Genomic DNA, 12,142 nt, shown 5'->3' on the forward strand with positions numbered 1-12,142 from the left:
AAAACTTTTTGAATCAATTAAAAGTCAAACACATTCAAACAAATCTTTTTGAATCGAATACATTTAAACAATTCCTTTTGAATCGAAAAAAAGTTAAACACATTCAAACAAAGCTTTTTGAATCAAAAGAAAGTCAAACACATTCAAACAAATCTTTTTAAACCATATGAAAGCCAAACACATTCAAACATAGCTATTTGAATCAAATGAAAGTCTAACACATTCAAACAAATCTTTTTAGATTGAAATTCAGTCTAACACATTCAAACAAAGTTTTATGAATCAAAAGAAAGTCAAACACATTCTAACAATTCTTTTTGAACCGAAAAAAAGTAAAACACATTCAAACAAAGCTTTTTGAATCAAAAAAATGCTAAACACATTCAAACAAAGCTTGTTTAATCAAATGAAAGTCAAACACATTCACCCAAATATTTTTTAATCATACGAAAGTCAAACATATTCAAAAATAGATTTTTGAATCAAATGAAAGTCAAATACATTCAAACAAAGCTTTTTGAATCAAATGAAAGTCAAACACATTCAAATAAATCTTTTTGAATTGAAATAAATTCAAACACATTCAAACAATGCTTTTTAAATCAAATGAAAGTCAAACACATTCAAACAAAGCTTTTTGAATCAAATGAAATTTAAACACATTCAAACAAATCTGTTTCGATCGAAATACAGTCAAATACATTCAAACAAAGCTTTATGAATCAAAAGAAAGTCAAACACATTCAAACAATTCTTTTTGAATTGAAAAAAGTAAAAACACATTAAAACAAATCTTTTTAAACCATATGAAATTCAAACACATTAAAACAAAGTTTTTTGAATCAAATGAAAGTAAAAAACATTGAATCAAATCTTTTTAAACCATATGAAAGCCAAACACATTCAAACATAGTTTTTTGAACCAAATGAAAGTTAAACACATTCAAACAAATCTTTTTAGATCGAAATTCAGTCAAACACATTCAAACAAAGCTTTATGAATCAAAAGAAAGTCAAACACATTCTAACAATTATTTTTGAATCCAAAAAAAGTAAAACACATTCAAACAAATATTTTTGAATCAAATGAAAGTCAAACACATTCAAACATAGCTTTTTGAATCAAATGAAAGTCAAACACATTCAAACATAGCTTTTTGAATCAAATGAAAGTCAAACACATTCGAACAAATCTATTTAAATCAAATGAAAGTCAAACACATTCTAACAAAGCTTTTTGAATCAAATGAAAGTTAAACACATTCAAACAATGCTTTTGGAATCAACTGAAAGTCATACACATTTAAAAAAGCTTTTTGAATCAAATGAGAGTCAAACACATTCAAAAAAATATTTTTAAATAATATAAAAGTCAAACATATTCAAACATAGTTTTTTGAATCAAATGAAAGTAACACACATTTAAACAAAGCTTTTTTAATCAAATGGAAGTCAAACACATTCAAACAAATATTTTTACATCATATGAAAGTCAAACATATTCAAACATAGATTTTTGAATCAAATAAAAGTCAAACACATTCAAACAAAGCTTTTTGTATAAAATGAAAGTCAAACACATTCAAACAAAGCTTTTTACATCAAAATACAGTCAAACACATTCAAACAATGCTTTTTGAATCAAAAGAAAGTCAAACACATTCAAACAAAGCTTTTTGAATCAAAATAAAGTCAAACACATTCAAACATAGCTTTTTGAATCAAATGAAAGTCAAACACATTCAAACAAAGCTTTTTGAATAAAATGAAAGTCAAACACATTTAAACAAATCTTTTTAGATCAAAATATAGTCAAACACATTCAAACAAAGCTTTAAGAATCAAAAGAAAGTCAAATACATTCAAATAAAGTTTTTTGAATCAAATGAAAGTCAAACACATTCAAACAAATCTTTTTAAACCATATGAAAGCAAAACACATTCAAACATAGCTTTTTGAATTAAATGAAAGTCTAACACATTTAAACACAGCTTTTTGAATCAAATGAAATTTAAACACATTTAAACAAATCTTTTTAAATCAAATGAAAGTCAAACACATTCAAACATAGCTTTTTAAATCAAATGAAAGTCAAGCTCATTCAAACAAAGCTTTTTGAATAAAATGAAAGTCAAACACATTCAAATAAATCTTTTTGAATCGAAATAAAGTCAAACACATTCAAACAAAGCTTTTAGAGTCAAATGAAGTCAAACACATTCAAACATAGCTTTTTGACTCAAATGAAAGTCAAACACATTCAAACAAATCTTTTTAGATCGAAATTCATTCAAACGAAGCTTTATGAATCAAAAGAAAGTCAAACACATTCTAATAATTCTTTTTGAATCGAAAAAAAGTAAAACACATTCAAACATATATTTTTAAATCATATGAAAGTCAAACATATTCAAACATAGCTTTTTAAATCAAATGAAAGTCAAGCACATTCAAACATAGCTTTTTGAATCAAATGAAAGTCAAACACATTCAAATAAATCTTTTTGAATCGAAATAAAGTCAAACACATTCAAACAAAGCTTTTAGAGGCAAATGAAGTCAAACAAATTCAAACATAGCTTTTTGACTCAAATGAAAGTCAAACACATTCAAACAAATCTTTTTAGATCGAAATTCATTCAAACGAAGCTTTATGAATCAAAATAAAGTCAAACACATTCTAATAATTCTTTTTGAATCGAAAAAAAGTAAAACACATTCAAACATATATTTTTAAATCATATGAAAGTCAAACATATTCAAACATAGCTTTTTAAATCAAATGAAAGTCAAGCACATTCCAACAAAGCTTTTTGAATAAAATGAAAGTCAAACACATTCAAATAAATCTTTTTGAATCTAAATAAAGTCAAACACATTCAAACAAAGCTTTTTGAATCAAATGAAGTCAAACACATTCAAACATAGCTTTTTGAATCAAATGAAAGTCAAACACATTGAAACAAATCTTTTTAGATCGAAATTCAGTCAAACACATTCAAACAAAGCTTTATGAATCAAAAGAAAGTCAAACACATTCTAATAATTCTTTTTGAATCAAAAAAATTAAAACACATTCAAACAAATATTTTTAAATCATATGAAAGTCAAACATATTCAAACATAGCTTTTTGAATCAAATGAAAGTCAAACACATTCAAACATAGCTTTTTGAATCAAATGAAAGTCAAACACATTCAAATAAATCTTTTTGAATCGAAATAAAGTCAAACACATTCAAACAAAGATTTTTGAATCAAATGAAATTTAACCACATTCAAACAAATCTGTTTGGATCGAAATACAGTCAAATACATTCAAACAAAGCTTTATGAATCAAAAGAAAGTCAAACACATTCAAACAATTCTTTTTGAATCGAAAAAAGTAAAAACACATTAAAACAAATCTTTTTAAACCATATGAAATTCAAACACATGAAAACAAAGTTTTTTGAATCAAATGAAAGTAAAAAACATTGAAACAAATCTTTTTAAACCATATGAAAGCCAAACACATTCAAACATAGTTTTTTGAACCAAATGAAAGTTAAACACATTCAAACAAATCTTTTTAGATCGAAATTCAGTCAAACACATTCAAACAAAGCTTTATGAATCAAAACAAACTCAAACACATTCTAACAATTCTTTTTGAATCGAAAAAAGTAAAACACAATAAAACAAATATTTTTAAATAATATGAAATTCAAACATATTCAAACATAGCTTTTTTAATCAAATGAAAGTCAAACACGTTCAAACATAGTTTTTTTAATCAAATGAAAGTCAAACACATTAAACAAATCTTTTTAAATCAAATGAAAGTCAAACACATTCAAAAATAGATTTTTTAATCAAATGAAAGTTAAACACATTCAAACAAAGCTTTTTGTATCAACTGAAAGTCAAACACATTCAAAAAAGCTTTTTGAATAAAATGAGAGTCAAACACATTTAAACAAATATTTTTAAATCATATAAAAGTCAAACATATTCAAATATAGCTTTTTGAATCAAATGAAAGTAACACACATTTAAACAAATCTTTTTGAATAAAATGAAAGTAAAACAAATTCAAACAAATATTTTTAAATCATATGAAAGTCAAACATATTCAAACATAGATTTATGAATAAAAAAAAAATTCAAACACATTCAAACAAAACTTTTTGTCTCAAATGAAAGTCAAACAAATTCAACAAATCTTTTTACATCGAAATACAATCAAACACATTCAAACAAACCTTTCAAAATAAAATGAAAGTCAAACACATTCAAACATCGCTTTTTGAATCAAATGAAAGTCAAACACATTCAAAAAAGCTTTTTGAATCAAATGAGAGTCAAACACATTCAAACAAATATTTTTAAATCATATAAAAGTCAAAAATATTCAAATATAGCTTTTTGAATCAAATGAAAGTAACACACATTTAAACAAATCTTTTTGAATCAAATGAAAGTAAAACAAATTTAAACAAATATTTTTAAATCATGTGAAAGTCAAACATATTCAAACATAGATTTATGAATAAAAAAAAAATTCAAACACATTCAAACAAAGCTTTTTGTCTCAAATGAAAGTCAAACAAATTCAACAAATCTTTTTACATCGAAATACAATCAAACACATTCAAACAACGCTTTATGAATCAAAAGAAAGTCAAACACATTCTAACAATTCTTTTAGAATCGAAAAAAAGTAAAACACATTCAAACAAAGCTTTATGACTCAAAAGAAAGTCAAACACATTCAAACAATTCATTTTGAATCGAAAAAAAGTAAAAACACAATCAAACAAAGCTTTATGAATCAAATGAAAATCAAACACATTCAAACAAAGGTCTTAGAATCAAATAAAAGTCAAACACATTCAAACAAATCTTTTTAAATTATATGAAATTCAAACTCATTCAAACAGAGTTTTTTGAATCAAATTAAAGTTAAACACATTTAAGCAAAACTTTTTGAATCAAATGAAAGTCAAGTCTATTGAAATTAATCTTTTTTGAACCGAAAAAAAGTCAAACACATTCAAAAAAGCTTTTTTAATCAAATGAAAGTCAAACACGTTCAAACAAAGCTTTTTGAATCAAATGAAAGTCAAACACAATCAAAGAAAGCTTTTTGAATCAAATTAAAGTCAAACACATTTAAACAAATCTTTTTGGATCAAAATGCAGTCAAACACATTCAAACATAGCTTTTTGAATAAAATGAAAGTCAAACACATTCAAACAAAGCTTTTTGAATAAAATGAAATTCAACGACATTCAAATAAATCTTTTTGAATCAAAATAATGTCAAACTCATTCAAACAAAGCTTTTTGAATCAAATGAAAGTCAAACACATTGAAACAAAGCTTTTTGAATCAAATGAAAGTTAAACACATTCAAACAAAGCATTTTGAATAAAAATAAAGTCAAACAAATTCAAACATAGCTTTTTTAATCAAATGAAAATCAAACACATTGAAAAAAAGCTTTTTGAATCAAATGAAAGTCAAACACATTCAAAATAATCTTTTTGAATCGACATAAAGTCAAACATATTGAAACAAAGCTTTTTGAATCAGATGAAAGTCAAACACATTCAAACAAGACTTTTTAGATCGAAATACAGTTAAACACATTCAAACAAAAGCTTTATGAATCAAAAAAAAGTCGAACACATTCTATCAAATTTTTTTGAATCGAAAAAAAATTAAACACATTCAAACAAAGTTTTTTGAATCAAAAGAAAGTCTAACACATTCAAAAAAAGTTTTTTAAATCAAATGAAAGTTAACCCCTTTAAACAAAGATTTTTGAATCAAATGAAAGTCAATCACATTAAAAAAAATCTTTTTGAATTGAAATAAAGTCAAACACATTCAAACAAAGCTTTTTAAATCAAATGAAAGTCAAACACATTTAAACAAGCTTTTTGAATCAAATGAAAGTCAAACACATTCAAACATAGGTTTTTGAATCAAATGAAAGTCAAACACATTCAAACAAAGCTTTTTGAATCAAATGAAAGTCAAACACATTCAAATAAATCTTTTTGAATCAAATGAAAGTCAAACACATTCAAACAAAGCTTTTTGAATCAAATGAAAATCAAACACATTCAAATAAATCTTTTTGAATAAAAAAAAATGAAACACATTCAAACAAAGCTTTTTGAATCAAATGAAAGTCAAACACATTCAAACAAAGCTTTTTGAATCAAATGAAAGTCAAACACATTCAAACAAAGCTTTTTAAATCAAATGAAAGTCAAACACATTTAAACAAATCTTTTTAGATCGAAATATAGTCAAACACATTCAAACAAATCTTTTTGGATCGAAATACAATCAAACACATTCAAACAAATATTTTTAATTCATATGAAAGTCAAACACATTCAAACATAGCTTTTTGAATCAAATTAAAGTCAAACACATTCAAACAAATCTTTCAAAATCAAATGAAAGTCAAACACATTCAAATATAGCTTTTTGAATCAAATGAAAGTCAAACACATTCAAACAAAGCTTTTTGAATCAAATAAAAGTCAAACACATTCAAACAAATATTTTTTGATCGAAATAAAGTCAAACACATTCAAACAAAACTTTTTGAATCAATTAAAAGTCAAACACATTCAAACAAATCTTTTTGAATCGAATACATTTAAACAATTCCTTTTGAATCGAAAAAAAGTTAAACACATTCAAACAAAGCTTTTTGAATCAAAAGAAAGTCAAACACATTCAAACAAATCTTTTTAAACCATATGAAAGCCAAACACATTTAAACATAGCTATTTGAATCAAATGAAAGTCTAACACATTCAAACAAATCTTTTTAGATTGAAATTCAGTCTAACACATTCAAACAAAGTTTTATGAATCAAAAGAAAGTCAAACACATTCTAACAATTCTTTTTGAACCGAAAAAAAGTAAAACACATTCAAACAAAGCTTTTTGAATCAAAAAAATGCTAAACACATTCAAACAAAGCTTGTTTAATCAAATGAAAGTCAAACACATTCACCCAAATATTTTTTAATCATACGAAAGTCAAACATATTCAAACATAGATTTTTGAATCAAATGAAAGTCAAACACATTCAAACAAAGCTTTTTGAATCAAATGAAAGTCAAACACATTCAAATAAATCTTTTTGAACTGAAATAAATTCAAACACATTCAAACAATGCTTTTTAAATCAAATGAAAGTCAAACACATTCAAACAAAGCTTTTTGAATCAAATGAAATTTAAACACATTCAAACAAATCTGTTTCGATCGAAATACAGTCAAATACATTCAAAAAAAGCTTTATGAATCAAAAGAAAGTCAAACACATTCAAACAATTCTTTTTGAATTGAAAAAAGTAAAAACACATTAAAACAAATCTTTTTAAACCATATGAAATTCAAACACATTAAAACAAAGTTTTTTGAATCAAATGAAAGTAAAAAACATTGAATCAAATCTTTTTAAACCATATGAAAGCCAAACACATTCAAACATAGTTTTTTGAACCAAATGAAAGTTAAACACATTCAAACAAATCTTTTTAGATCGAAATTCAGTCAAACACATTCAAACAAAGCTTTATGAATCAAAAGAAAGTCAAACACATTCTAACAATTATTTTTGAATCCAAAAAAAGTAAAACACATTCAAACAAATATTTTTGAATCAAATGAAAGTCAAACACATTCAAACATAGCTTTTTGAATCAAATGAAAGTCAAACACATTCAAACATAGCTTTTTGAATCAAATGAAAGTCAAACACATTCGAACAAATCTATTTAAATCAAATGAAAGTCAAACACATTCTAACAAAGCTTTTTGAATCAAATGAAAGTTAAACACATTCAAACAATGCTTTTGGAATCAACTGAAAGTCATACACATTTAAAAAAGCTTTTTGAATCAAATGAGAGTCAAACACATTCAAAAAAATATTTTTAAATAATATAAAAGTCAAACATATTCAAACATAGTTTTTTGAATCAAATGAAAGTAACACACATTTAAACAAAGCTTTTTTAATCAAATGGAAGTCAAACACATTCAAACAAATATTTTTACATCATATGAAAGTCAAACATATTCAAACATAGATTTTTGAATCAAATAAAAGTCAAACACATTCAAACAAAGCTTTTTGTATAAAATGAAAGTCAAACACATTCAAACAAAGCTTTTTACATCAAAATACAGTCAAACACATTCAAACAATGCTTTTTGAATCAAAAGAAAGTCAAACACATTCAAACAAAGCTTTTTGAATCAAAATAAAGTCAAACACATTCAAACATAGCTTTTTGAATCAAATGAAAGTCAAACACATTCAAACAAAGCTTTTTGAATAAAATGAAAGTCAAACACATTTAAACAAATCTTTTTAGATCAAAATATAGTCAAACACATTCAAACAAAGCTTTAAGAATCAAAAGAAAGTCAAATACATTCAAATAAAGTTTTTTGAATCAAATGAAAGTCAAACACATTCAAACAAATCTTTTTAAACCATATGAAAGCAAAACACATTCAAACATAGCTTTTTGAATTAAATGAAAGTCTAACACATTTAAACACAGCTTTTTGAATCAAATGAAATTTAAACACATTTAAACAAATCTTTTTAAATCAAATGAAAGTCAAACACATTCAAACATAGCTTTTTAAATCAAATGAAAGTCAAGCTCATTCAAACAAGCTTTTTGAATAAAATGAAAGTCAAACACATTCAAATAAATCTTTTTGAATCGAAATAAAGTCAAACACATTCAAACAAAGCTTTTAGAGTCAAATGAAGTCAAACACATTCAAACATAGCTTTTTGACTCAAATGAAAGTCAAACACATTCAAACAAATCTTTTTAGATCGAAATTCATTCAAACGAAGCTTTATGAATCAAAAGAAAGTCAAACACATTCTAATAATTCTTTTTGAATCGAAAAAAAGTAAAACACATTCAAACATATATTTTTAAATCATATGAAAGTCAAACATATTCAAACATAGCTTTTTAAATCAAATGAAAGTCAAGCACATTCAAACATAGCTTTTTGAATCAAATGAAAGTCAAACACATTCAAATAAATCTTTTTGAATCGAAATAAAGTCAAACACATTCAAACAAAGCTTTTAGAGGCAAATGAAGTCAAACAAATTCAAACATAGCTTTTTGACTCAAATGAAAGTCAAACACATTCAAACAAATCTTTTTAGATCGAAATTCATTCAAACGAAGCTTTATGAATCAAAATAAAGTCAAACACATTCTAATAATTCTTTTTGAATCGAAAAAAAGTAAAACACATTCAAACATATATTTTTAAATCATATGAAAGTCAAACATATTCAAACATAGCTTTTTAAATCAAATGAAAGTCAAGCACATTCCAACAAAGCTTTTTGAATAAAATGAAAGTCAAACACATTCAAATAAATCTTTTTGAATCTAAATAAAGTCAAACACATTCAAACAAAGCTTTTTGAATCAAATGAAGTCAAACACATTCAAACATAGCTTTTTGAATCAAATGAAAGTCAAACACATTGAAACAAATCTTTTTAGATCGAAATTCAGTCAAACACATTCAAACAAAGCTTTATGAATCAAAAGAAAGTCAAACACATTCTAATAATTCTTTTTGAATCAAAAAAATTAAAACACATTCAAACAAATATTTTTAAATCATATGAAAGTCAAACATATTCAAACATAGCTTTTTGAATCAAATGAAAGTCAAACACATTCAAACATAGCTTTTTGAATCAAATGAAAGTCAAACACATTCAAATAAATCTTTTTGAATCGAAATAAAGTCAAACACATTCAAACAAAGATTTTTGAATCAAATGAAATTTAACCACATTCAAACAAATCTGTTTGGATCGAAATACAGTCAAATACATTCAAACAAAGCTTTATGAATCAAAAGAAAGTCAAACACATTCAAACAATTCTTTTTGAATCGAAAAAAGTAAAAACACATTAAAACAAATCTTTTTAAACCATATGAAATTCAAACACATGAAAACAAAGTTTTTTGAATCAAATGAAAGTAAAAAACATTGAAACAAATCTTTTTAAACCATATGAAAGCCAAACACATTCAAACATAGTTTTTTGAACCAAATGAAAGTTAAACACATTCAAACAAATCTTTTTAGATCGAAATTCAAACAAACACATTCAAACAAAGCTTTATGAATCAAAAGAAACTCAAACACATTCTAACAATTCTTTTTGAATCGAAAAAAGTAAAACACAATAAAACAAATATTTTTAAATAATATGAAATTCAAACATATTCAAACATAGCTTTTTGAATCAAATGAAAGTCAAACACGTTCAAACATAGTTTTTTTAATCAAATGAAAGTCAAACACATTAAACAAATCTTTTTAAATCAAATGAAAGTCAAACACATTCAAAAATAGATTTTTTAATCAAATGAAAGTTAAACACATTCAAACAAAGCTTTTTGTATCAACTGAAAGTCAAACACATTCAAAAAAGCTTTTTGAATCAAATGAGAGTCAAACACATTCAAACAAATATTTTTAAATCATATAAAAGTCAAACATATTCAAATATAGCTTTTTGAATCAAATGAAAGTAACACACATTTAAACAAATCTTTTTGAATAAAATGAAAGTAAAACAAATTCAAACAAATATTTTTAAATCATATGAAAGTCAAACATATTCAAACATAGATTTATGAATAAAAAAAAATTCAAACACATTCAAACAAAACTTTTTGTCTCAAATGAAAGTCAAACAAATTCAACAAATCTTTTTACATCGAAATACAATCAAACACATTCAAACAAACCTTTCAAAATAAAATGAAAGTCAAACACATTCAAACATCGCTTTTTGAATCAAATGAAAGTCAAACACATTCAAAAAAGCTTTTTGAATCAAATGAGAGTCAAACACATTCAAACAAATATTTTTAAATCATATAAAAGTCAAAAATATTCAAATATAGCTTTTTGAATCAAATGAAAGTAACACACATTTAAACAAATCTTTTTGAATCAAATGAAAGTAAAACAAATTTAAACAAATATTTTTAAATCATGTGAAAGTCAAACATATTCAAACATAGATTTATGAATAAAAAAAAAATTCAAACACATTCAAACAAAGCTTTTTGTCTCAAATGAAAGTCAAACAAATTCAACAAATCTTTTTACATCGAAATACAATCAAACACATTCAAACAACGCTTTATGAATCAAAAGAAAGTCAAACACATTCTAACAATTCTTTTAGAATCGAAAAAAAGTAAAACACATTCAAACAAAGCTTTATGACTCAAAAGAAAGTCAAACACATTCAAACAATTCATTTTGAATCGAAAAAAAGTAAAAACACAATCAAACAAAGCTTTATGAATCAAATGAAAATCAAACACATTCAAACAAAGGTTTTAGAATCAAATAAAAGTCAAACACATTCAAACAAATCTTTTTAAATTATATGAAAGTCAAACTCATTCAAACAGAGTTTTTTGAATCAAATTAAAGTTAAACACATTTAAGCAAAACTTTTTGAATCAAATGAAAGTCAAGTCTATTGAAATTAATCTTTTTTGAACCGAAAAAAAGTCAAACACATTCAAAAAAGCTTTTTTAATCAAATGAAAGTCAAACACGTTCAAACAAAGTTTTTTGAATCAAATGAAAGTCAAACACAATCAAAGAAAGCTTTTTGAATCAAATTAAAGTCAAACACATTTAAACAAATCTTTTTGGATCAAAATGCAGTCAAACACATTCAAACATAGCTTTTTGAATAAAATGAAAGTCAAACACATTCAAACAAAGCTTTTTGAATAAAATGAAATTCAACGACATTCAAATAAATCTTTTTGAATCAAAATAATGTCAAACTCATTCAAACAAAGCTTTTTGAATCAAATGAAAGTCAAACACATTGAAACAAAGCTTTTTGAATCAAATGAAAGTTAAACACATTCAAACAAAGCATTTTGAATAAAAATAAAGTCAAACAAATTCAAACATAGCTTTTTTAATCAAATGAAAATCAAACACATTGAAAAAAAGCTTTTTGAATCAAATGAAAGTCAAACACATTCAAAATAATCTTTTTGAATCGACATAAAG

Source organism: Chenopodium album, chromosome 2 (assembly GCF_948465745.1).
Source record: "Chenopodium album chromosome 2, dcCheAlbu1.1, whole genome shotgun sequence".
Classification (NCBI taxonomy): Eukaryota; Viridiplantae; Streptophyta; class Magnoliopsida; order Caryophyllales; family Amaranthaceae; genus Chenopodium; species Chenopodium album.